The sequence below is a fragment of the Oryza glaberrima genome, chromosome 6, assembly GCF_000147395.1.
Source record: "Oryza glaberrima chromosome 6, OglaRS2, whole genome shotgun sequence".
In the NCBI taxonomy this organism is placed as follows: domain Eukaryota; kingdom Viridiplantae; phylum Streptophyta; class Magnoliopsida; order Poales; family Poaceae; genus Oryza; species Oryza glaberrima.
Genome location: NC_068331.1, coordinates 14,230,233 through 14,253,851, shown reverse-complemented (window position 1 = coordinate 14,253,851; position 23,619 = coordinate 14,230,233). Strand labels below are relative to the sequence as shown.

General features: G+C 47.7%; 1 long non-coding RNA gene and 1 pseudogene across 3 annotated transcripts; both read right to left on the bottom strand.

The window, feature by feature from the left end:
* LOC127776928 (zealexin A1 synthase-like) overlaps positions 1 to 23,619 on the bottom strand; it is a 144,172-nt pseudogene that overhangs the window by 56,540 nt on the left and 64,013 nt on the right.
* LOC127776198 (uncharacterized) lies at positions 8,358 to 10,820 on the bottom strand. 3 transcript variants are annotated; one of them, XR_008018116.1, is made up of 4 exons: positions 10,447 to 10,820; positions 9,393 to 10,355; positions 9,225 to 9,282; positions 8,358 to 8,665 (listed from the first exon to the last, which is right to left on the bottom strand). It is a non-coding gene; the product is annotated as an uncharacterized LOC127776198 (long non-coding RNA). The 3 variants fall into 3 exon arrangements; XR_008018117.1 differs by having other exon boundaries at positions 9,225 to 9,457; positions 10,226 to 10,355; XR_008018115.1 differs by having other exon boundaries at positions 9,225 to 10,355.

Below are 23,619 nucleotides of genomic sequence, written 5' to 3'. Positions count from 1 at the left end.
CATTTGCGAAAGCAGCATTTAGCAAAGAGTTGAGAATTTGTAAAACAGTAGAGTAATTAATCATTAATATTAATCAACACTGAACAGCACACCCATGCTGCATAGGCCCAACCAAACCTGAACAACCAACCCCGGTCGTACAGATCAAACCTCCAAACCAGGAATTATCCATTCCAAACCAGGAGTTAAATTAATTATCACATTATTAACATTGATGAGTAGTGTGGGACTAATCACGAAAAACATTGTTAGACCCGCCCATAACCGCGGGCACGGCTATTCGAATAGTTTTACTCTGGCCAGAGATGTACCACTATACCCACAAGACACGATTCCACACATGTTGCCATGCCCCGAAGTACCACCACGGCACTGCAAAGGGGGAAATCGTGACAATACCTTTCGCACAACACAACTCACCACAGTGCACCATTCCTGGATCATAATCTCCCCCTCAAAACCAGAGGCAATGGACTCCCCAGCGACCCCCACGGACTTCTCGCCGCTTCATAGTCTGGCACCCCGTAATGAACCATGCTATACAAAAGATAAATCCGTTGCCCACGCTGGCTTGTGGTTGGTACGATTAATGTCTCACAACAGTAGCTCGCGAACCGGTCCTTAATTGTCATGAGCACGACCTTCAAAACCATGTGCTCACAACCCACCACTAATCATATTTTAATTATCAATTAATTATCATAACACGATTGACATTCGTGAGCTACCATTAAATATAACCATAAATAATAATGTAGTATATATGATTCATCCCACTAATGAGCTAATGTTTCTAAGCATGGTTAAGCAATCATATATATAGCATTAGCTGAACCAATCTAATATATAAGGTTCAAGCTAATCAAATTATAACCCATAGGAAAATAAAGTCATCTTCGGCCATTAATTAATCGGGAAAGGCTCACCACCCGATGACATTCGAAAATAATGCATAAGTTGAAATAAAACAATAGCTTTAAACGGGTTCAACATGCTCAAAGGGTTATTTGGGATCTGTGTGACTTGCCTTACAAACAAGCGTCTTCAATTCGTCTTCAGGAACTTCTCCAACGAATGAACGATCCTCCGAAACAACAGAAAACTAAACCTAGAACGCAAAACAAGGAAAAACACTAATAAAAACCAAATGAATAGTACAATTAAAGTTCATAAATAGGTAGAGCTTGAATTTAGATGAATTATGAGACTTGAACGACCTCATTCCGAGTTCGTATGAATTAGATATGAATTTTACAAGATTTAATTCCAATTAAACCTATTAAAGAAAAGATTATTCCAAATTGATTAAACAATTTACAAATGATTTATAGCTGAGACAAAAGATTAAAACATCCTCCGGAAAAGATTAGATCATATTTGGTAGATGACATATATTAAAAAGGAATAATATGTCATTGAAAAGAGATGACAAATTTATATTAATTTTGGATGGCCAAGATGGCGCTGATGTCAGCGATGACATGGCTGCCATGCAGGATCGACGCTGGCGAGCACGGGAACGGCGGTTACCAGAGAACCACGATACAATGACGCAGATGGAGGGCACCGGGAGAGAGAGAGGAGATCAAGGCGACCCTTACCACCACTTACGCGACGACAGACGACAAGGAAGATGGCCGGCGACGAGCTCCAAAGGGCGGCGACCTAGGGTTGACGATGGCGACGGCTTTCCGGCGACGGGCGGCGGCAACGGAGGGGTGGACGAGTTTCTCCTCACAGCTGCGAATCCAATGGAAGCAACGGCGACCGAAGGCGACGATGGACGACGACGAACAGCGCGGCCGGAGATACATTAGATCGGCTTCACGGTGACGGCGAATTCCGGTGGGGTTTGGCGCAAAGGAACGGGTGGCCGGGGTAGCTCTCACCCTTGCGAAGCCGAGGGAGGTGACGGGGCTGACCGGCGACGGGCGGGGCGACGGCGCACGGCGGCTGGAGAAGTGACCGGAGGTGGAGAGAGAGGGAGCTCGCGGGGAGGCGGCTAGGGTTAGGGAAAAAATTCTGGAAAGAGGGGGAAACGGAAGAGGAGGTCGAGGGGCTGCTATTTATAGGATTTGTGCGAAGAGATTGGATCAAAAAGAACGGGATTTGGCGAGAGAAAAACGAGGGTTTATCCGAGTTCGCCGGAAAAACGGAGCTCGAAACCGCGTCGAATTCACGCGATATACAACGGTATTCAAATAGGTTTCTTAGGGATAAGGTAGAGGAGATCGAGGGGAATCCGTTTTTGCAACCAATTTTGGAAACGGAGCACGGGATGCGACGGATTTTGCGAAGGAAGCGGCGGCGCACGCACACGGCTCGGCTCTGTACGGCTTGGCTGGAGGAGGAAGAAGGTACTGTAGCGAGGGGAGGTAAAGTAGACTTTTCCTGGGCTTCCTTTTCCTTACTTGCTTGGCCCGTTTGCTAGAGGGACGAAAACTGGACTTCGGCTTAGAGAGAGGGAGAGGAGTGGGCTGAATTCGGCCCAAACAAAGAAGAGGAATTTTAATTAACTTTTTAATTTAAATAATTTCTGAAATGATCTTTCATTTATTAAAAATACTTCCAATGCTCAAATAATTCTGGGAAAAATCCAGAAAATACTTGGGCATACAAAGTATTTAATAAAATTTTATCTAGCTCAAGTTTATGTTCAAATTTTTCTTATATTTTATTCACACACTTGCTTTAATTATTAAATAAATTCTAAAAATTCCTTTTTCACAACAATTTATAATTTAGCGATTTTCAGGGTGTGACATTGCTTTGGTGAGTTATAAACACTAAAGTAGATAGTAATTGTTTAGACGTGGTGTTTAGGTAATTATTATCCAGTAATTGTTGCGTATCCTATAGTACGTTTGAGGTGGGTGTAGGGGTGGTGACAGCCCTCGAGATCACTTAAGTCCTCCCTGTCCGGGTACGTAGTAGAGCGACATCTAGGAACAGCGGGTTGCCAGTGCCTGAAGTATTGCATTAGGATTAAAATTAAGCTTTCTCTAGACACTGTTTCTCACTAGTAAATCCTCTCTATCCTGGCCTATCATTTGCTTGGTGTCCTTGGATGAACCGGAGGAAGATCTGACCACACACGTTCCCTTGGATTCGGTACCCTTGGAATACTCCGTAGGGGAAGTGCTACATCGGTATATCCGTGCGCTTGCGGATTTTGTCTGTGATCGTAAGAAATGCAAACACTTGCCCATTGGCTTGTGCATAATATGGTGAAGAATTCAACAATTTGATACCCATGCTATCAGCAAACTGAACAAACTCATCGGACACAAAGATAGATCCCTGATCGGTCATAATAGTCTGAGGAATCCCAAACCGATAGATGATATGTTCCTTGACAAACTGTATCGCATCCTCATAATCAACTTTCTTCAAAGGAATTGCTTCCACCCACTAGGTAAAGTAATCGGTTGCCACCAATATGAACTTGTGTCCCTTGCTTGAGGGTGGATTAGTCATACTGATCATATCAATTCCCCAACCTCTGAATGGCCATGGCTTGATGATAGGGTTCATAGCCGATGCTGGTTCTCTCTAAATTGCTCCAAACTTCTGACAATCTTGGCATCCCTTGTAATATCTAAAACAATCCTCTAACATTGTCGGCCAAAAATACCCTGCACGCCGAAGAAACCACTTCATCTTGTGAGCCGATTGATGAGTATCACAAATACCTTCATGAACCTCACCCATCACAACTTTAGCTTGATCGGCACTCAAACATTTAAGCAACACCCCATCTATTGTGCAATAATACAACTCACCATCCAATAAGGTGTACTTTAGAGCTTTGTAATGCAACTTTCGTGAAGCCGGTTGAGATGGATTCTGCAGATATGGAAAAACATTGTATCTCCAATCATCGGTTGTGATCACGGCTATCTCCGCCTCAACGTCCTTTATCATCGGCCTGTATCCTGATGCCCCCTGAGCCAAATCATTAGCTTCAACATTTTGCTCCGGAGACACATGCTTTAGAGTTACCAACCGAAAACTATTCATCAATTCTCGGCACTTCTCATTGTAGATCATCAATGTATCATTTTTGCATTCATATTCTCCTGCCAACTGATTGATCACCAACAACGAATCACCCATAATTTCAACAGCATCGGCTTCAACCTCTTTGAGCAACTGCAAACCTTTGAGAACTGCTTCATATTCAGCTTGATTGTTAGTTGCATAAGGTTTGATGGTATAGGCAAACTCAAAACTTGCCCCCCGAGGGGAAATTATTACCAAGCCGATACCACATCCATGAGTGCACACCGATCCATTGAAAAATAAAGTCCAAGGCACAATATCAAGCGAGCCGATTGAATCATCACGATGTTCCACAATAAAATCAGCTATATCCTGCCCTTTGATTGCCTTGGGTGATTCATATCTAAGATCAAATTCTGTTAAGGCAAATATCCACTTTCCAACACTTCCTTTGAGAACTGGAGCCGATAGCATGTATTTAACCACATCGGCTTTGCATACCACAGTACATTCATTGGATAACAAATAATGCCTCAACTTGGTGCAAGAGAAATACAAACACAAACATAACTTTTCCACAGGAGAATACCTTGTTTCTGCGTCCAAAAGCCTGTGACTCAAATAGAAAATAGCCCTTTCCTTGCCTTCAAGTTCTTGGATCAAAACCGAGCTGATCGACTTCTCACCAGCCGATAAGTACAACTTGAACGGTATTCCCTTCTGTGGAGGAATTAATACTGGAGGAGAGCTAAGATATACCTTAATATAATCCAAAGCTTCTGCTGCTCTACCTCCCAAGTGAATTCTTAATCGGCTTTCAATCTTAGCAAAGGTGTAAAAGGTTCCAATCTCCCAGATAAGTTAGAAATAAACCTTCTAATAAAATTTACCTTGCCGATCAACTTCTGCAACTGTTTCTTGTATTCGGGAGGTAGAATTTTCTTGATTGCATTAACGCTCCTCTGAGTTACCTCAATTCCCCTCTCATGAACAAGAAAGCCCAAAAACAGCCCAGCTGACATACCGAAAGCACACTTCATAGGATTCATATTCATACCATATTTCCTTGTCCTCTCAAATACCTTCTTCAAATCGGCTATATGATCCTCCACCTCTTTTGATTTAACAACCACATCATCAATGTAGACTTCAACCAACAAGCCCATCAGATCATGGAATATGTAGTTCATAGCCCTCTGATACGTAGCCCCAACGCTCTTTAAGCTAAAAGTCATCACAACCCATTCAAATAAACCGATTGCACCAGGACACCTGAAAGCAGTCTTGTGAATGTCTTCTTCTGCCATAAAAATTTGATTGTAACCTGCATTGACATCCATAAAACTGATAATCTTATGCCTGAAGCAGCATCAACCAATTGATCAGCAATCGGCATTGGGTACTCGTCCTTAGGGGTAGCCTTGTTTAAATCTCAAAAATCTATGTACACCCTAAGCTTGTCGTTTTTCCTGATGACCGGGACAATGTTCGAAACCCACTCTGCGTATCGGCATGGCCTAATAAAACCAACATCATATAGTCGAGTCACTTCAGCCTTGATAGCATCATACATATCGGCTTTGCATCTCCTTCGAGGCTGCTGGTAAGGTTTATAACCTGGTTTGATAGGAAACCGATGTTCAACAATCGATCGGCTAAGTCCTTGTCACGGCCCAAAACGACCCTAAAATATATTCTTTAAATTATGCCTAGAACAATTAAAATCGTTGTGAAAGCCTCCAAAAAATTAAAATGTGCAAAGTTAAAAGTCAAATAGGGCTCGGAGGATTTTTGTATATTTCCTAAAAGCCTAAAATGTGTAAATAAATTTTAGTGGAATTTTCAGAGCACAAATAATAATTATTAAGAAATAAACAAAGTTAAAAATGTTTTATAAAAAGAAAAACCCTAAAAACCCCTCTCCCCTCTAATGGGCCGGCTCAGCCCATCTCCCTCCCCCTCTCTCTCCTCTCCCCCGCGGCCCATTCGGCCCTCTCCCTGCGCGCGCCGCTGACAGGCGGGCCCGCCCGCCACCCTCGCTGACGGGTGGGGTCCACCCGTCATCCCCGTCCTCCCGCCGCTCCCACCGCCCCGCCCGCGCCAAGCGCCGCCGCCGCCGCCGAATCCGCCGCATCCCGCCGTCCCCGCGTGCAATTAAGTGGGGGGGAATTATTCCCCGTGATCCCCTCCCCTTTCCCCCCATTTTTCCCTCTCTCTCTCGCATTCAAACGGCCGGATTTGCTCCCGCAAATCTCGCCGGCGCCATTGATGGCGGCCGGACCTCCCGCGCCGGTTTCCTTCCCCGCCGGCCGCTCTCTCTCCCTCCCAACCCTATTTAAACCCTCCCTGCACCTCCCTCGCCCGTTTCAGCCACTTGCCGCACCTTCTCCTCGCCGGAAACGAGCTCGCGCCGTCGCCCGCTCTCTCCTCCATCGCCGACGACCTCCGGCCGGCCCTCCCCGCTCACCGGGACCGTCTCCTACCTCGGCGTCGCCTCCTCCGGCTTCGCCGCACCGTCACCGACCCCGTCCACCACCTCGCCGAGCTCACTGACCGCTGGAGCGCCGTCGTCCCCGTCCACCCGAGCCGCGCCGCCGCCTTCCTCCGCTCCGGCCGCCTCCTTTGTCGTCGCCGTCGACCCGGGGTGAGCCGTGGACCGCCGCCTCTTTTCCCACTTCCCTTCCTCACTCTCGGCCGTCGCTCCGCCGTGCCTATGGCCACCGCCGGCGACCATAGGGGCCCGGGCGCCGCCTCCCGTCGGCCGCGCCGACGTGGCCGCCTACGGACGCGCCGTGTGGCCGCCGCGTGGGACCCGGCCATCAGCCGCCCGCGCCCTCGGGTGTGGCTGACGCGTGGGGCCCACGGCACCGGCCGGTGCGAGCCCGAGTGCGCCCGGTCCACCGTGGACCGTGAGGCTACCGCGTGGGCCCCACTCCCGTGGACCCGGTCCGCGCGCCCCTTCCCCTCGGCTGACGCAATAAATCATTTTTAAATTAAAATTTAAATGAAGAAATTCGCAAATATTCATTTAAAGAGCATATAAACTTCAAATGGCCATAACTTGACCATTTGAACTCGGAATTGGACCGTTCAAGTCTCTAATTTTTCCTTAAAAAGTCAAGAACCCTTTTTCTTTTCCGTTGGTTGTGTAGACGCTGCAGCTTCGGAAGATCCGCTCTACGTGGAGGTTGAAGCCGACGTTTGGGAAAGCGAGCAAGGCAAGTCACATCATGTTTGAATTGGACACACACACCTCCCCCTCTATTCAAAACCCTCAAAATGGTTTTAGGCTAGGCTCGGGGTGCATGGTTTTGATAGTAACACCTCGGCCACATAAGGACCGGTCTTCAGGTCTCTGTTGCAAAGCACTACCGTACTTCCACATGTCTAGTGGGTAAGGCTTAATTTGTGGCTCAGTCTGGTTATAAACAAAAGTACACGGATGGAGATGGACGAAGTCGGGGGTCGATGGACATCTCTAGGACAAATGAAAGCTACACGAGCTGCGGCCCGGTAGTCGAGATGTCGTGGCACAGGGCTGGTGTCCTGCTGCTAGGGGCTCAGTCCTGCCTACCTGTCCCGGAGGTTCCGGCCGTAGGTGGGGTTGGGTCGGTACTCTTGTCTATGGCTATGATGGGTTGGAAACTATGTCATGTCTTCCGTCCATATGCCGTGGTGGTATGTGGCACGTGGTTGCACGTGAGGAAGACGTGTCTTGTGGGTAAAGATGTACACCTCTGATCAGAGTATAACCTATTCGAATAGCCGCGCCCTCGGTTATGGGCAAGCCTAGCAATGTACCCAAGTAAGTGTTTTAAATTCTTAAAACCTGCTTAATAACTAAAAGGTGGAATGGTTGGCCTGGGTTGGCTTGGGACGAGCTGGGACCCAGGGTCGGGTTGCCAGTTCGGTCTGAATTATTGTAGACCTTGGGTTAAGGCAGGTTCGTGTGGGTTCACGACCTTGTTTAATAATATTCACTACACCACAGCATAGATATAGAAGCACTCGATCTGTTGGGATAAATAGCTATTAGCGTCACACTGTCTGTCGGGAAAGACTTCTACCGACACAAATCCTGCCACAAGCGTCTGGCAGGGGTTCAGCAGTCGGCAAAAGTTTTTACCAGCAGATAATTTTTTTACTGGCAGAAGAGTGTCGGGAATTCTTTTGTTTTCCCGACAGACATTGTATTACTGGCAGACAAACTATTCCTGGCTGAAAATATTAGTTCTGACAGACTATTTGACTCCTTAGAACATTGCCAGCAGACAGTTCGACAGTGAGAAACAAATCAGTTTTTTTAAAAGTCATATAATACATTGCATCGAATGTATCATTGCCAAATGCACCAATTAAACTAATGATCATAAAACAAACACATGTTTATCAAAGAGGAGCACAATTAATTTACTGTGGATGACTTTGTCATGCCATGTTCACAAAATACATCTGCATACAGTTGAAGAAACATGTCACATGTCCACGCTACAACCACCCAATCTACTCTAGTGTGCCACCTACACTACAAACACAAAATAGCCATCACTGTTGGCTTTGCATGTACAAAAGAGGACCATCCTTCCAGTATATTTCTCCATCGTTCTTCAACAAAATGTTGAAACATTGCCATGATTTGTTCAGCTATCAAGCCACATCCCACCTAGAAAAGATGTTACACATAATAAGTACAAGGAGAATTTTGCATGATCATTTTGTAATACTGAAAGTAAACAACTATGCATAAGGAAAAGGGGATTTGTTTTTCTCAACAGTGTAGCTTTCTTGTGGTTTTGTTTATAAAGAAAATTGCGATAGTAGCATTGATCAACTTAGTTGCACATCAGATAACACTTGCAATATACTAAAGTTATTAAGTACAGTATGAAGATCCTAGATGATCATCACAAATGTTCTAAAACTATTGGCTAAATTATCATCATTTACAGCGTAGATTATGAGGTAGGGATCTGATGGTTAATTAGAAGTCAAACCCAAGCATAATTCTTAACTTTGTTATTAGTGGCATATTTATAGGTTGCTTGCTGTTAGGGAGATATATAATAAGCCAATCTTGGAAGAATGATGTGATAGTATGATAGACAAATTTTAGAGATAGGTGCATAAGTAACTCAGATTATGTAGTCACCATGGAGGTCTTGATGGTAAAAATTGCAACCAACCAAATTGAAAGCAAGTTACTATAACAGAACCTGTATTACCTGTACCAAAATGCTATAAGCTATGGCACTGAACTTCAAAGTGTTTTATGGCATTGGCCTGAAAATAGAAGGGGTTACTTTATTAGCAGTTAATGTAAAAATTACCAATCTTAATACAAACAAAGGAGCTAATTAGTTGGAATACACATAAGGCTTCCATAAGCTGACCTGAAAATCTGCCAATGTCAGATTAATGATGCTCAGTGCAGTTTCTAGCTAGCTTGCATACAAATCTGGAAAACTAAAGGTCTCAGATGCATATTTTAGTGACCAAACATGAAGACATGGTAGAATGGTTATCCATGACTAGCAGCAAGATTAGGATATGTATGTATATATGTCAGGACATACAAAAGAGCAAATGTGAACAAAACACTTTTGATGGTTCTTTCAAGGATGAAATGGACCTAATCCTTCATGTCATGTTAGTAATCACACAAATCACAGGGACAATGAAATTAGAAAAGGTAAGATTAGCTTCCCTTCATCACATTCATATATAACTGCGGTTTACTTGTAAGTACACAGATTTGCATTTCTTCCAAACAGCTGCTCCCATTAGAGCCAAAATGGGTGTATTTGCGAAATAATTAGCTGGATGTCAAAACTTTAAACGAAACGGACATCGTGGTGAAAAAAAATCTTGCAAGACACAGAATTATTAAACTTGAATAGTTTCTAATACATATGTCAAGACACAAGAGACCATAAGTCACAAGAATTAATTCAACAGACTACTCGACATGTTCAAAAAATAATCCATTATACTTCGCCCTGTGTTTAATCATTGAATTGACAGGGATATCAACTGTCAAGCATCACCAAGTTAATTATCACTGCCAAATCTCAAAGTAGATCCATTCATCACGATTATTTGGAAACAAATTAATAAGGACCAACTTCCTCTTCCTTGTCAACATAATGCAGAAATCTTTCTTTAGATTTGAATGCACTGACAAACTTGAAAATAGACAGAAAGTACATGATTAAAGGAATCTTACCTAGTGTTGTTGTAGACCAGAGAGATGGACAAAAGAGCCGGAGAGGGCAATACCATAACCTAGGAAGCAGAACCAAATAGCAAAGCCTTTTTCCACAGCTTTCCCTTCTTCAGAGTTCAAAGTCCAAGCTCTAAAACTCATCCAATGACCAGATCAGATCCAAATACACAAAAATAGACAATGGATTGGGAGATCTGAGAAAGGGGATTTAGGATTCTTACTCTTAGCTGTTGCATGTGGTAGTGTCGGCTTGGGGACTGCTGAGGGGATTGAGCCAACGGCCATGCCGAGGGGCCGGGCGGAGGGGCGAGCAGTCGGTAAGGCCCAACCCGTCACCCAGCACCAAGGGCTGCAAGCTCACCCTGTGGCGGCGGAACAGGTGAGGCGGCGGTGCAACGCAGGAGCACGAGCTCGAGCCGGCGTCGGTGCTTGACGCGCATGGGTGGTGGACGGCATCGACGGCATCGGGGATGGATTCAACCGCGTGCCTGCTGGCTGCTGCGCTCTCCTGGTGGCTAGGTTAGAATGGATCGATTCAGATGGGGATGGACAGGAAGAAGATAAGATGGGAGATGGTTGGTGTGGACGTGTGGTGGGAGTATTTACCTTCTTTTGCCACGTGAACACTTCCCGCCGGCTAGCCCCGCTCAGATGCTACTCTCAATTTTGGCGAGATTTTTCAGAATATGCCATCCAATTCGCACCGTTTTCAGGATATACCACTCAATTCGTATGACTTTCAGAATATGCCATTGGAAGCACGAATTCCTTCATTCCATGCCATTTTTCTCTATTTTCCTAAATTTCTCAGATTTCTAATACTTTCCTTCATCTTTCTCACCTGATCGGACGGATTTACCCATGGGCCCACCTGTCAGGAGAGTAAAGAGATAGCCTCCTCCTCCCAGGAAAGCAGATCGATCCCCTTCATCCTCCCGGCCGACCGAGAGACGGAGAGGCGACGCCGCTCGCCGCTCGCCGCTCGCAGCTCAGCCCCCTGCCGCCCAATATGCGCCCCACCCCCGCACCTCGCTGCTCTGTCCGCGCATCGCCGGCAGCACCGTCCCCCGCCTCAGGTCGCGCCACCACGCCCCGCCCCGAGCGACGACCTCGCCGCGAAGATCGCCTGTGCCGGTCGGCTCCCCCGCCTCCCGTCGGTCTCCTGAAGTCTTTGACCAGACCGCGTCGAGCCGTCGACTCCAGCGCTGCAAACAATTTGCTTTACCAAAAACTTTATACTTTGTACTGTTTGGAAGTTGATTGTAATCAGAAAATTTCCAGGAGTGCATGTTTGCTAGTAGGATGGTTCAGCTAGTTGTATCAACGCATTGTTTGTATGGAAAGTTGCAAACTGAGACAATTTTGATGGTTCAACTCGTAGCATGTTTGTTAATTGGCATTTACAATTTCGATGAAATATCACTTTGTATGTGCAATCTGAGAATTTGGACAGCATGTGCAGACAATTTTCACAGCATGCGCAGAGAATGGTCAATCTTCCCAATCGTGATTTACAGAAGTTTTTTCAATCAGAGATTGAAGCATATTTTCAAGTTGCAGTTGTTTACCTGAGCCATGTGAGAACAAAATTTTGGACAGTACATACCTAAAATCTGTGCAATTTTGACAGCATACACCGAAAATTTGTATATGTAATTTTTGACAGCAACGTACTCAAAATTTTGACAACATATACCCAAAATTCTGACAGCATATACCCAGAATTTCCAATTTGAACAGCATGTAACCATATTTTGGCATGATATATAGCAAGTAAAACAATCTCCAAGGCAAGCACCTCTAAGTAAGCAAGTCTGAGAATGCCATCCAAAATACATAATCCAGGCATAGAAGTTCAGATTACAAAATAAAAGCCACAACTTGCACAGTCATGTGGTTCACATACAAAAGCATCCATAATCTAATAGTTCCCATATTTGAGAATATATAATCAAGGAGCACTCGTTTTTAGCCCTTTCTTTGGAGTGATCTTCTTTGCAGCTCTAGCGGGCCTTGGAGGAGTTGTCATCTGCCTCATTGGTCCTTCTCCACCAGTTGTTGTCAATGCCGATTGACTTAAAAAAAATTAGGTGTTAGTAAAACATTTTTTGAATCAAGTGCAGAAACAAGAAAAAGGGTTTGCCTACCTTCTTGTTATAGGCCCTGGACTAGTATTAGTTGAACCATTTGGGCCTACCTTCTGTCTTTTGGGTGTGCCTTCTATGCTAGTACTTGCTGCACAATTTGCTTCACTAAGTGGTCTCCCTTTTTTGGCCCGACTCGGCCTGCAAAAGTAAAACAAATAAATTTGCTAGATCTGAAACAAATAAATATGCTAGAACTAAAACAAATGACAATTTATACACTTACTTTTTCTTCGTTCCATTCAAAGGACATTTTGGCGACGTCGACCTATGGCCCATGGCAAGACATCTCTTACATTGAACCTGCCACTTGCCTTTGCTCCTAGCCTTGCCCTTATCAAGGCACCCGACTATTCGGTTCTTCCTTTGCCTCCCAACTTCCCTCTTAGTAAGAGGTGGCAACAACTTAAAACCAATATTCACTTTTGGCCATTGGGACTTATCTGGAAGTGGTAAAATAACTCCTGCATATGCAAGCTTATACCTTTCTACCGAATAGCAAGGATCTAAATAATCAGCCATGTTAGGGTTTCTATATGATATTATGAGAGCTAAAGCATGTGGGCATGGTTTACCAGAAACTTGCCACTCTCTACAGGTGCATGTATGGTTTACCAGATTGACAGCATGTCTAATAATCTCATGTTCAGCAGTGATCTCAGTCACCTCAGCTTGGTCTCTATCACCTTGAACTACCTTCAAGTGGCCCAGTTCTCTAGTCATTGCATTGAGTTGACGAACCACAATAGGTAGCATCACACCATCCAATTTCTCACCTATCTTCCTCCTCCTAGCCAATAGATTCATTGTCTTTGACCTAATACCATCTGCAAGCTCAACAATTGGAAGATGTTTCATATCTTTAATCCATTTGTTCCATGACTCTGCTAAATTGTTGGTGATGAAGTCACATTTTATCTCTTCTGAGAACTTGCTTCTCATCCAAAGCAATTTGTGATAGGTTTCTAAGTATGGCTTCACATCTGAATTTGCCTCATAAATTTTATTCATGTAATGATCAAATCTTTCTGGCATATAAGACCTAGCTGCAGGGTACATGTTCCCGAACACTGGACCTTGAAACTTCTTTATGAAATTCTGCATCAAGTGCCAAAAGCATTCTCTATGTTCTGCCCTTTGAAAAACATTCTTCACAGCATTCTCTAGCCCCTTACAAGCATCTGAGCTTATAGCTAAGGTTGGAAGATTGCCTACTGCCTTATTACGTTGTTGCATAAACCAAGTCCAGTTGTCAGTGGTCTCACTCTGAAAGAATCCAAATGCAACTGGAAACATCCAGTTGTGTCCATCTATAGATGTTGCAGAAGCTAGTTGACCATTCCATTTTCCATTAAGTGCCGTGGAGTCTATACTCAAGTAAGGTCGGCAACCCATTATGAAACCATCAATGCAAGGTTTGAATGAACAAAAGAATCTGTGAAAATAAATCCCATCACCATCTTCCTGTACATCTATCTCCACAACACTTCCCGGCATTTTCAACTCAATCTCAGCCTTAAAGTTAAACAAAATTGCAAAGCTCTCTTCCCACGTCCCAAATATTTGCTCTATAGCCTTTTGCATACCTGCATAAACTGTTGAGTATCCCACTGTGACTTTGTGTGTGGTTTGCAACTCATCTTGTAGCTTTGTTGCACCCATATTTGGGTCCTTCTTTAGAAAGGGAATGGCCTTCTCTGCTACCCACTTGTAGGATGCCATCTTGGTTTTAACTTTCGCGGTTGATGTACAATGATGGGGAAATCTGTTCAAAGTAACCTACAACACAAAAGAACACAATGCATGATCAAAATGTATTATTTTATAATTATCACTAAGAAACAAAATATTGAATATGTAACATAGCCATGCTAAGTTAGTTGTTAGTACCCTCACAGATTTTCCGTCAGGCTGTAACCTTGCCACAATAGCCCATGGGCATCCCTCAGCTGTGCAATAGCCCCGAAACCTCTCTGTGTCAGTCTTCTCTGTCCCTAACTCAAATTGCCCCTTTATAGCATGTTGCCTCACAGCTGACCTAAACTCAACCATACTTATATATAAGCTTCCAACTTCCATTGGAGGATCATCCCTATCATAGAAAACTCCAGCTTCACCAGGAACCACATCATTAACATCTATCTCTGCCTCGTTAAGGTTTAAGTCCCCTTGGGCAACATCTGCAGCTGGATTAGGAGCAGAATCCCTTTGGTTTTCAGCTTGTAGCCTAGCTTGTTCAGCTCTCTCATCCTCAGCTCTAAGTCCAACGAATGCATACATGTCATCTTCCCCCATCAAAGGCACTGAAGAACCTACATCAGCTTCTAGAATTGGAGCTATCTCCAATCCATTCCAATCAATGACTTGGTGATGAACTTGCTCTTGTGGAATTTGAGCTATTTCCAATCCATCCCAATCAATGTCAGGCAGATTGTTTGATTCATCACCATGTCTAGCTGTCACAACCTCATCCATAAATAACTCATTTACCTCTGAAACGGATGAATTAGTAACCAACTGATCATGCTTGTCCTCCACATCAGCATACAAAAACAACTTTTTATCACTTTTCCTAACAAACAATGCATGCACTACATCCATATTGTCCTTAAACGGTGTTTCCTCACCCGTGGTCATGTCATATCCACTCATCACAACCTGTTGGCACTTGCCCCATGTTACCCTTGCTGCAAGGTCCTTCTCCAAGCTCTCCAAAGTGCATTGCTGATAGTCCACAACCCATTCCAAGCACTTTCGTGGCACATGAACACAAGTTCCATCATCAAGTTTAGCTGTAAATTGACCAAACTGAACGCACACCCTAAACACCGCATCGGGATCAATCCTATCGAATAGTAACAACAAAAACGAGAGAAGTAAATCATTAGTTTGCCCGCTTAATCGTTGCTGACCTACACGCTCTTGAGCTTGCACCTCGATTCTGCAATAATAGATAGCAGGGGAGCATGATCTTACCCCGAAGAAAGCTCATTACGTAGCAATGAGGCCGTCGCCTGCGGCACGCCCTCTTCTCGAGCCGCTGTCTCCCCCCTCTCCATCTCCTCCTTCAAACCCTAGATATTTAGGGTTTCCATTGCTGGGCGTGGTGGCATGGCGCGGGGCGGGGGTGAAGCTGCCGGCGAGGCACGGTTGCACGGCGCAGAGCGGGGGACGGAGCTGCCAGCGAGGCGCGGGGGCGGGGCGCGGTCGGGGCGGCGGCTCGTAGCGGCGTTGCGTCTGTCGGCCGGGAGGAAGGAGGAAGGGGATCGATCTGTTTCCCTTTTTTTTTTGTTGCGATAGATCGATCTGTTCCCTGAGAGGAGGAGGCTATCTCTCTACTCTCCTGACAGGTGGGCCCATGAGTAAATCCGTCCGGTCAGGTGAGAAAGATGAAGGAAAGTATTAGAAATCTGATAAATTTGGGAAAATAGAGAAAAATGGCATGGAATGAAGGAATTCGTGCTTCCAATGGCATATTCTGAAAGTCACGCGAATTGAGTGGCATATCCTGAAAACGGTGCGAATTGGATGGCATATACTGAAAAATCTCCAATTTTGGTTGGGGCCTCTCGATATACCGACAGACAGTTAGTTAGTACGGCTTCTTACCGACAAACAGTATGCCACTGATCTTTGCCGGCAGGTAGTTTGACGAAGACAATACCTTTTAGCGACAAACAGTTTGCTAATATATTTCCTGACAGACTAATTGTTACCAATTTTCCTTTTTTACCAACAGACTACAGTCTCCAAATAGGTTTTGTGGTGTAGTGATTGTATAGCTCTAGGATCGTGTTTTAAAAGTAGCTTTGAGCAACTAAGTGTCTTTTAAATGCTGTTTACTGCAAACCCTAACCCCCTATATTATAACTCCTTTGTACTCCTTTGCATTTATTCTGCACTCGTGGGTGTGTCTTGTTGAGTACGGTGGTTGTACTCAATCTTGCTCAATTTTTCCCAAACCCAGAAGAGGAGCTCTTGGATGATGAAGGCTTTGGTGTCTAGCTCGTGCCTGCCGTCAAGCGCCTGTGGTCGTCGCCCTAGTCTTCCGCTGTTTTTCGTTGTCTTCTGGTGTGCTGGTCCTTCGTCGCCCATGTAATAATTAACTATTTACGCTTCCGCTTGTTAAACTCTGAATTGTATCAACTTTTGGTGTACCTTGCCTCCTGGGACAAGGAATAATACACGCACGTAAGGAACGCCCGTTGGGTTATTTCCGGTCGTGACAAGTTGGTATCAGAGCCTCCTTGACCCTAGGACGAGCCTTAGATCCCAAGCCTTAGCAATATTTTCGAAATAAAAATCCTTTCTTATTTGTGAAAATCCTCTAGTCTCTCTCTGTCCTGCTGCTTCATTTATCGTCAAAAGCTGATCTTTAAAATGTTTCTCTCTTTTGCCTTTGCTTGTAGATGGCCGGCAGCATCAACCGTCGTGGCCTGGACCTGACTGGCTTTGTTTTGGAGCTGCGGGGCATGTGCGTTGTCCTGGGGTATCCGCATGGAGTGGACTACCGGGGCAGGAAGCTTCCGGAGCAGGATGGTGACGACGCAAAGCCCCGCGCCGCTTGGGAGGTCACTGCGGTGATCCTCACCGGCTCTCCCGAGAGGACTTCATTGTCGGTCACCGCGGGTGGAGATTCTTTCCCCGCCGCTTGCCAGAACGCCGCGCTCCTCGCCATCGGCACTCTTCACCAGCGCTATCCGGACGAGTTGCAGCACTCGCCCTACCGCTACCACCCTCGTCGAGGAGGAGCCCGCGACTACGCCACCTTCAGGGATGCTAGCTCGGAGGATGACGCTACCATCATGCACCTGGCGCGCATGGTGGAGGCGTATGATGCGGCCCTTATCGACTTCCATCATATGGTGCGCCGTGGGTTGGTCGAGAACAACATGAAGATCCTGGAGCTGCGTCAAGAGAATTTGCAGCTGAAGAAGGACTTGGACGCGGTGGAGGCGCAGCTGTGTCAGCTCAAGATTGCCCAGGGAGAAGTCTGCCGCCCCAAGCGCCGCCGCGTTTGTCGCAGCCTGAAGATCACTGCCCACAAGAGTACCTCCAGGCCTGAGCTTGTTCGTCAGTCCTTGGCATGGACCTGCTTCGTGGAGACCCCTTGCGCCGAGCCCGCGCTCGTGGTTCCTCAGGAGGAGGGAGCCTCTGGCGTTGGTAGCACGGAGGATGTGCTGTTGCTCACCTTCCGCCCTGGCCCGTCGTAGAAGTAGACGAGCAGCTAGTAGGCTCGCGCGTGTGTTCTTCTCGTTTATCTTCCTGCTTGAGTCGTGTGGGGCATGGTTATACCGGTGTGTGGTATAATTGTCTCGGAGCCTGTCTTTATTTTATTGGCATAAGCAACTTGAACCTTAATGAACCAATTTAAAAGCAGTAATAAATTCAATAATTATGGTAGTCGTGGGTGGTTAGTTTTAATAGTCGGCTCTCTCTGTTTGCTGGTTCTGTGTGGGAATTTTCAGATGGTGACAACCAGGAGAAGCGCTGTTACCGGCGAAGGCAACCATCCCGAAGGCAGCAACCCCAACACCCATGGCAGCCCACCTCCACCTCCTTCCCCCGCCACCACCACCGCCACCTGACACCAACCCCATCCTCACCCAAATCCTCGCCCAGCAGGCCAACATGATGGCTGCTTTCCTCCACCACATCCAGAATCCGCCGCAACACAATGCTCCACCCCACCACCACCCCCGCAGCACTCTAAGCTTGCCGAGTTCCTCCGCATCCGCCCGCCTACCTTCTCTAGCTCCAATAACCCCGTTGATGCCTTGGATTGGTTGGATGCCGTGGGGAAAAAGTTGGACACCGTACAGTGCAATGACGAGGAGAAAGTCATCTTCGCCACCCACCAACTGCAGGGGCCCGCATCTCTATGGTGGGACCACTTCCAGGCTATGCAGCCAGAGGGACAGCCTATCACCTGGGCCCGCTTCACCGCCGCTTTCTAGAGGACCCATGTGCCCGCCGGAGTCATGGCCCTTAAGAAGAGGGAATTTCGGGAATTGAAGCAAGGCAACCGCTCCGTGATGGAGTATTTGCACGAGTTCAACAACTTGGCCCGGTACGCCCCAGAGGATGTTCATGAAGATGAGGAGAAGCAGGAGAAGTTCCTGGCAGGAATGGACCCTGAGCTGTCTGTGCGTCTGGTCTCCGGGGATTATCCTGATTTCCAGCGCCTGGTGGACAAGAGCATCCGCTTGGAAGCCAAGCACAAGGAACTAGAGTCGCACAAGCGTCGCTCGGCGAATTTCCGCAATCAACAGGGGGCTAACCAAAGGGTCCGCTACACCAATCCCTATCCAGGGGGATCCTCCTCGCAGCAGTAGCAGCAACAGCAGCAACCTCGCTCCGTGCTCCGACCTCAATTCGTGGTGCGCGTCCCACAGCCGCAACAGCAGCAGAATCAACAAGGGACCCGTGCGCCCCGCCCTCCTGCACCGGCCGTGCAGCCTGGTCAAGGCCGCAGGGATGCTCAAGGTCAACACCGTCTGTGCTTCAACTGCTTCGAGCCCGGACACTTTGCAGATAAATGTCCGAAGCCGAGGTGCCAGCAAGGCCAAGCGCCTCCCTACCCCAACAACGGCGGTAAGGATGTCACTCGGGGTCGTGTGAACCACGTGACTGCCGAGGATGTGCTGACAACTCCAGACGTCATCGTTGGTACGTTCCTCATTCATTCCATCCCTGCTATCATTTTGTTCGACTCTGGAGCTTCCCACTCGTTTATATCTGTGCCATTCGTGGGGAGAAATCAGCTGGGGGTAGAAAGGCTTAGGAACCCTCTGCTCATCACCACCCCTGGAGGGGTTATGACAACGAAGTATTATAGCCCGGCCGTTCCTATAGAAATCCAGGGAATTCCTTTTCCCTCGGATTTGATTCTTCTGGACACCAAGAACTTGGATGTGATCCTCGGGATGAATTGGTTGGCTCAATTCCAAGGAGTAGTGGATTGTGCAAGGCGCACTGTCACTCTGTACCGGGGGCCTTATCAACTGGTTGTTTTCTTTGCACCCCCAACTTCCGCCGGCAGTTCAGTACTTCATCAGCTAGGACTGCCAGAAATCCCCATCGTCAGTGAATTAGGTGACGTGTTTCCGGAAGAACTACTCGGTATGCCGCCCAAGCGGGAGATTGAGTTCCGGATAGATCTTGCTCCAGGAACCACTCCTCTATACAAGCGACCCTACCGTATGGCAGCAAATGAATTGGCCGAAGTCAAGAAGTAGTTGGAAGAGTTGAAGGAAAAGGGGTATATACGGCCGAGCACTTCCCCCTGGGGTGCTCCCGTGATTTTTGTGGAGAAGAAAGACAAGACAAAGAGAATGTGCTTTGACTACAGAGCCCTCAATGAAGTTACTATCAAAAACAAGTACCCTCTTCCCCGGATCGATGATCTGTTCGATCAGCTTAAAGGTGCCACGGTCTTTTCCAAGATCGATCTTCGTTCCGGATATCACCAGTTGCGCATTCGTGAAGAAGATATTCCGAAGACCGCATTCACCACGCGATTCGGACTGTATGAATTCACGGTGATGTCGTTCGGTCTGACCAATGCTCCTGCCTTCTTCATGAACTTAATGAACAAAGTGTTCATGGAATACCTGGATAAGTTTGTTGTGGTCTTTATTGACGACATACTGGTGTACTCACGGTCAGAGGAAGACCATCAGCAGCACCTCCGTTTAGTGTTGGGAAAGCTCCGGGAGCACCAACTGTATGCCAAGCTCAGCAAGTGTGAGTTCTGGTTGTCCGAAGTCAAGTTCTTAGGGCACGTGATATCTGCTAAGGAGTTGCTGTGGATCCCAAAACGGTAACCGCCGTCACTGATTGGAAGCAACCCAAGACAGTCACTCAGGTCCACAGCTTTTTGGGTTTGGCCGGATATTACCGGAGGTTCATCGAGAATTTCTCCAAAATTGCCAGGGCCATGACGCAGTTGTTGAAGAAAGAAGAAAAAATTGTGTGGAGCCCGCAATGCGAAAAACCATTCCAAACTCTCAAGGAAAAGCTGGTGTCCTCGCCAGTGTTAATCTTACCGGATACTCGCAAGGACTTCCTGGTGTACTGTGACGCTTCGCGCCAAGGATTGGGGTGCGTATTAATGCAGGAAGGTCATGTGGTAGCCTATGCCTCACGCTAGCTACGGCCTCATGAAGGCAACTACCCTACCCATGATTTGGAGTTGGCCGCTATGGTTCATGCTCTAAAGATCTGGCGGCACTATCTCATTGGAAATCGCTGCGAAATATATAACGATCATAAGAGTTTGAAATACATCTTCACTCAGTCAGATCTGAATCTTCGGCATAGAAGATGGTTAGAGCTCATCAAGGATTATGATGTGGGAATCCACTATCACCCTGGTAAGGCCAACGTGGTCGCCGACGCGCTAAGTCGAAAAAGCCATTGCAGCACTCTTGGCGTCCGTGGCATTCCCCTGGAACTTAATCAACAGTTGGAAGCCCTGAACCTAAGCATCGTTAGCCGTGGATTCTTGGCTACGCTGGAAGCCAAGCCTACCTTGCTCGATCAAATCCGCGAGGCTCAGAAGAATGATCCAGATATGTATGGGATCCTCAAGAATATGAAACAGGGTAAAGCCGCTGGTTTCACAGAGGACGAACACGGAACCCTATGGAACGGAAATCGTGTATGCGTTCCGGACGACAAGGAACTTAAACAGTTGATACTTTAGGAAGCTCACGAAAGTCCTTATTCCATCCATCCTGGCAGCACGAAGATGTACTTGGACTTGAAAGAGAAATACTGGTGGGTTAGTATGAAGCGGGAAATTGCAGAGTTCGTGGCCCTTTGTGATGTGTGCCAGCATGTCAAAGCAGAGCACCTACGACCGGCCGGACTTCTCCAACCCCTACAAGTACCAGAATGGAAATGGGATGAAATTGGGATGGATTTAATCACCGGACTTCCAAAAACCCAAGGCGGATATGATTCTATATGGGTAGTCGTGGATCGACTAACCAAGGTAGCTCGGTTAATTCCCGTAAAGACCACCTATGGTGGGAACAAATTAGCTGAGCTCTACTTCGTTAGGATCGTGAGTCTCCATGGCGTTCCTAAGAAAATTGTATCTGATAGGGGAAGCCAATTCACCTCTCACTTCTGGAAGAAGCTCCAAGAAGAGTTGGGTACCCGATTAAATTTCAGCACCGCGTATCACCCGTAGACAGATGGACAGACCGAGCGTCTGAATCAGATCCTCGAAGATATGCTCTGCGCATGTGTTCTAGATTTTGGGAAGACATGGGATAAGAGTCTCCCCTACGCCGAGTTCTCCTACAATAACAACTACCGAGCCAGCATACAGATGGCACCCTATGAAGCGTTGTATGGCCGCAAGTGCCGAACACCACTATTGTGGGACCAAGTTGGGGAAAGCCAAGTGTTCGGGACTGATATCCTGAGAGAAGCTGAAGCTAAAGTCAGAACCATCCGGGATAATCTAAAGGTGGCACAGTCTCGGCAGAAGAGTTATGCAGACAACCGACGCCGTAACTTGGAATTCGCAGTGGATGACTTTGTGTATCTTCGGGTCAAGACGTTGCGGGGCGTACACAGGTTTCAGACAAAAGGGAAGCTCGCACCTAGGTTTGTGGGGCCTTTCCGCATCATTGCTCGACGCGGAGAAGTGGCTTACCAGTTGGAGCTGCCCGCATCCTTGGGCAAACGTGCACGATGTGTTCCTTGTGTCGCAACTCAAGAAATGTCTTCGAGTGCCGTCCGAGCAAGCCGATTCAGAGCAAATTGAAGTTCGCGAAGACTTGACCTACGTGGAGAGGCCAGTGAAGATTCTGGACACCATGGAGCGCAGGACCAGGAATCGGGTAATCCGTTTTTGCAAGGTCCAATGGAGCAACCACGCCGAGGAGGAAGCTACTTGGGAACGTGAAGACGAGCTGAAGGCAGCCCATCCAGATCTCTTCGCCAGTTCTTCCGAATCTCGGGGTCGAGATTCCGTTTAATGGGGTAGGTTTGTCACGGCCCAGAACGACCCTAAAATATATTCTTTAAATTATGCCTAGAATAATTAAAGTCCTTGTGAAAGCCTCCAAAAAATTAAAACGTGCAAAGTTAAAAGTCAAATAGGGCTCGGAGGATTTTTGTATATTTCCTAAAAGCCTAAAATGCGTAAATAAATTTTAGTGGAATTTTCAGAGCACAAATAATAATTATTAAGAAATAAACAAAGTTAAAAAGGTTTTATAAAAAGAAAAACCCTAAAAACCCCTCTCCCCTCTAATGGGCCGGCTCGGCCCATCTCCCTCCCCCACTCTCTCCTCTCCCCCGCGGCCCATTCGGCCCTCTCCCCGCGCGCGTGCCGCTGACGGGCGGGCCCGCCCACCACCCCCGCTGACGGGTGGGGCCCACCCGTCATCCCCGTCCTCCCGCCGCCCCGCCCGCGCCAAGCGCCGCCGCCGCCGCCGAATCCGCCGCATCCCGCCGTCCCCGCGTGCAATTAAGTGGGGGGAATTATTCCCCGTGATCCCCTCCCCCTTTCCCCCCATTTTTTCCTCTCTCTCTCGCATTCAAACGGCCGGATTTGCTCCCGCAAATCTCGCCAGCGCCATTGATTGCGGCCGACGACCTCTGGTCGGCCCTCCCTATTTAAACCCTCCCCGCACCTCCCTCGCCCGTTTCTGCCACTTGCCGCACCTTCTCCTCACCGGAAACGAGCTCGCGCCGTCGCCCTCTCTCTCCTCCGTCGCCGACGACCTCCGGTCGGCCCTCCCCGCTCACCGGGACCGTCTCCCACCTCGGCGTCGCCTCCTCCGGCTTCACCGCACCGTCACCGACCCCGTCCACCACCTCGCTGAGATCACCGACCGCAGGAGCGCCGTCATCCCCGTCCACCCAAGCCGCGCCGCCGCCTTCCTCCGCTCCGGCCGCCTCCTTTGTCGTCGCCGTCGACCCGGGGTGAGCCGTGGACCGCCGCCTTTTTTCCCCCTTCCCTTCCCCTCTCTCGGCCGCCGCTCCGCCGTGCCTATGGCCGCCGCCGGCGACCATAGGGGCGCGGGCGCCGCCTCCCGCCGGCCACGCCGTGTGGCCGCCGCGTGGGACCCGGCCGTCAGCCGCCCGCGCCCTCGGGTGCGGCTGACGCGTGGGGCCTACGGTGCCGGCCGGTGCGAGCCCGGGTGCGCCCGGTCCACCGTGGACCGTGAGGCTGCCGTGTGGGCCCCACTCCCGTGGACCCGGTCCGCACGCCCCCTCCCCTCGGCT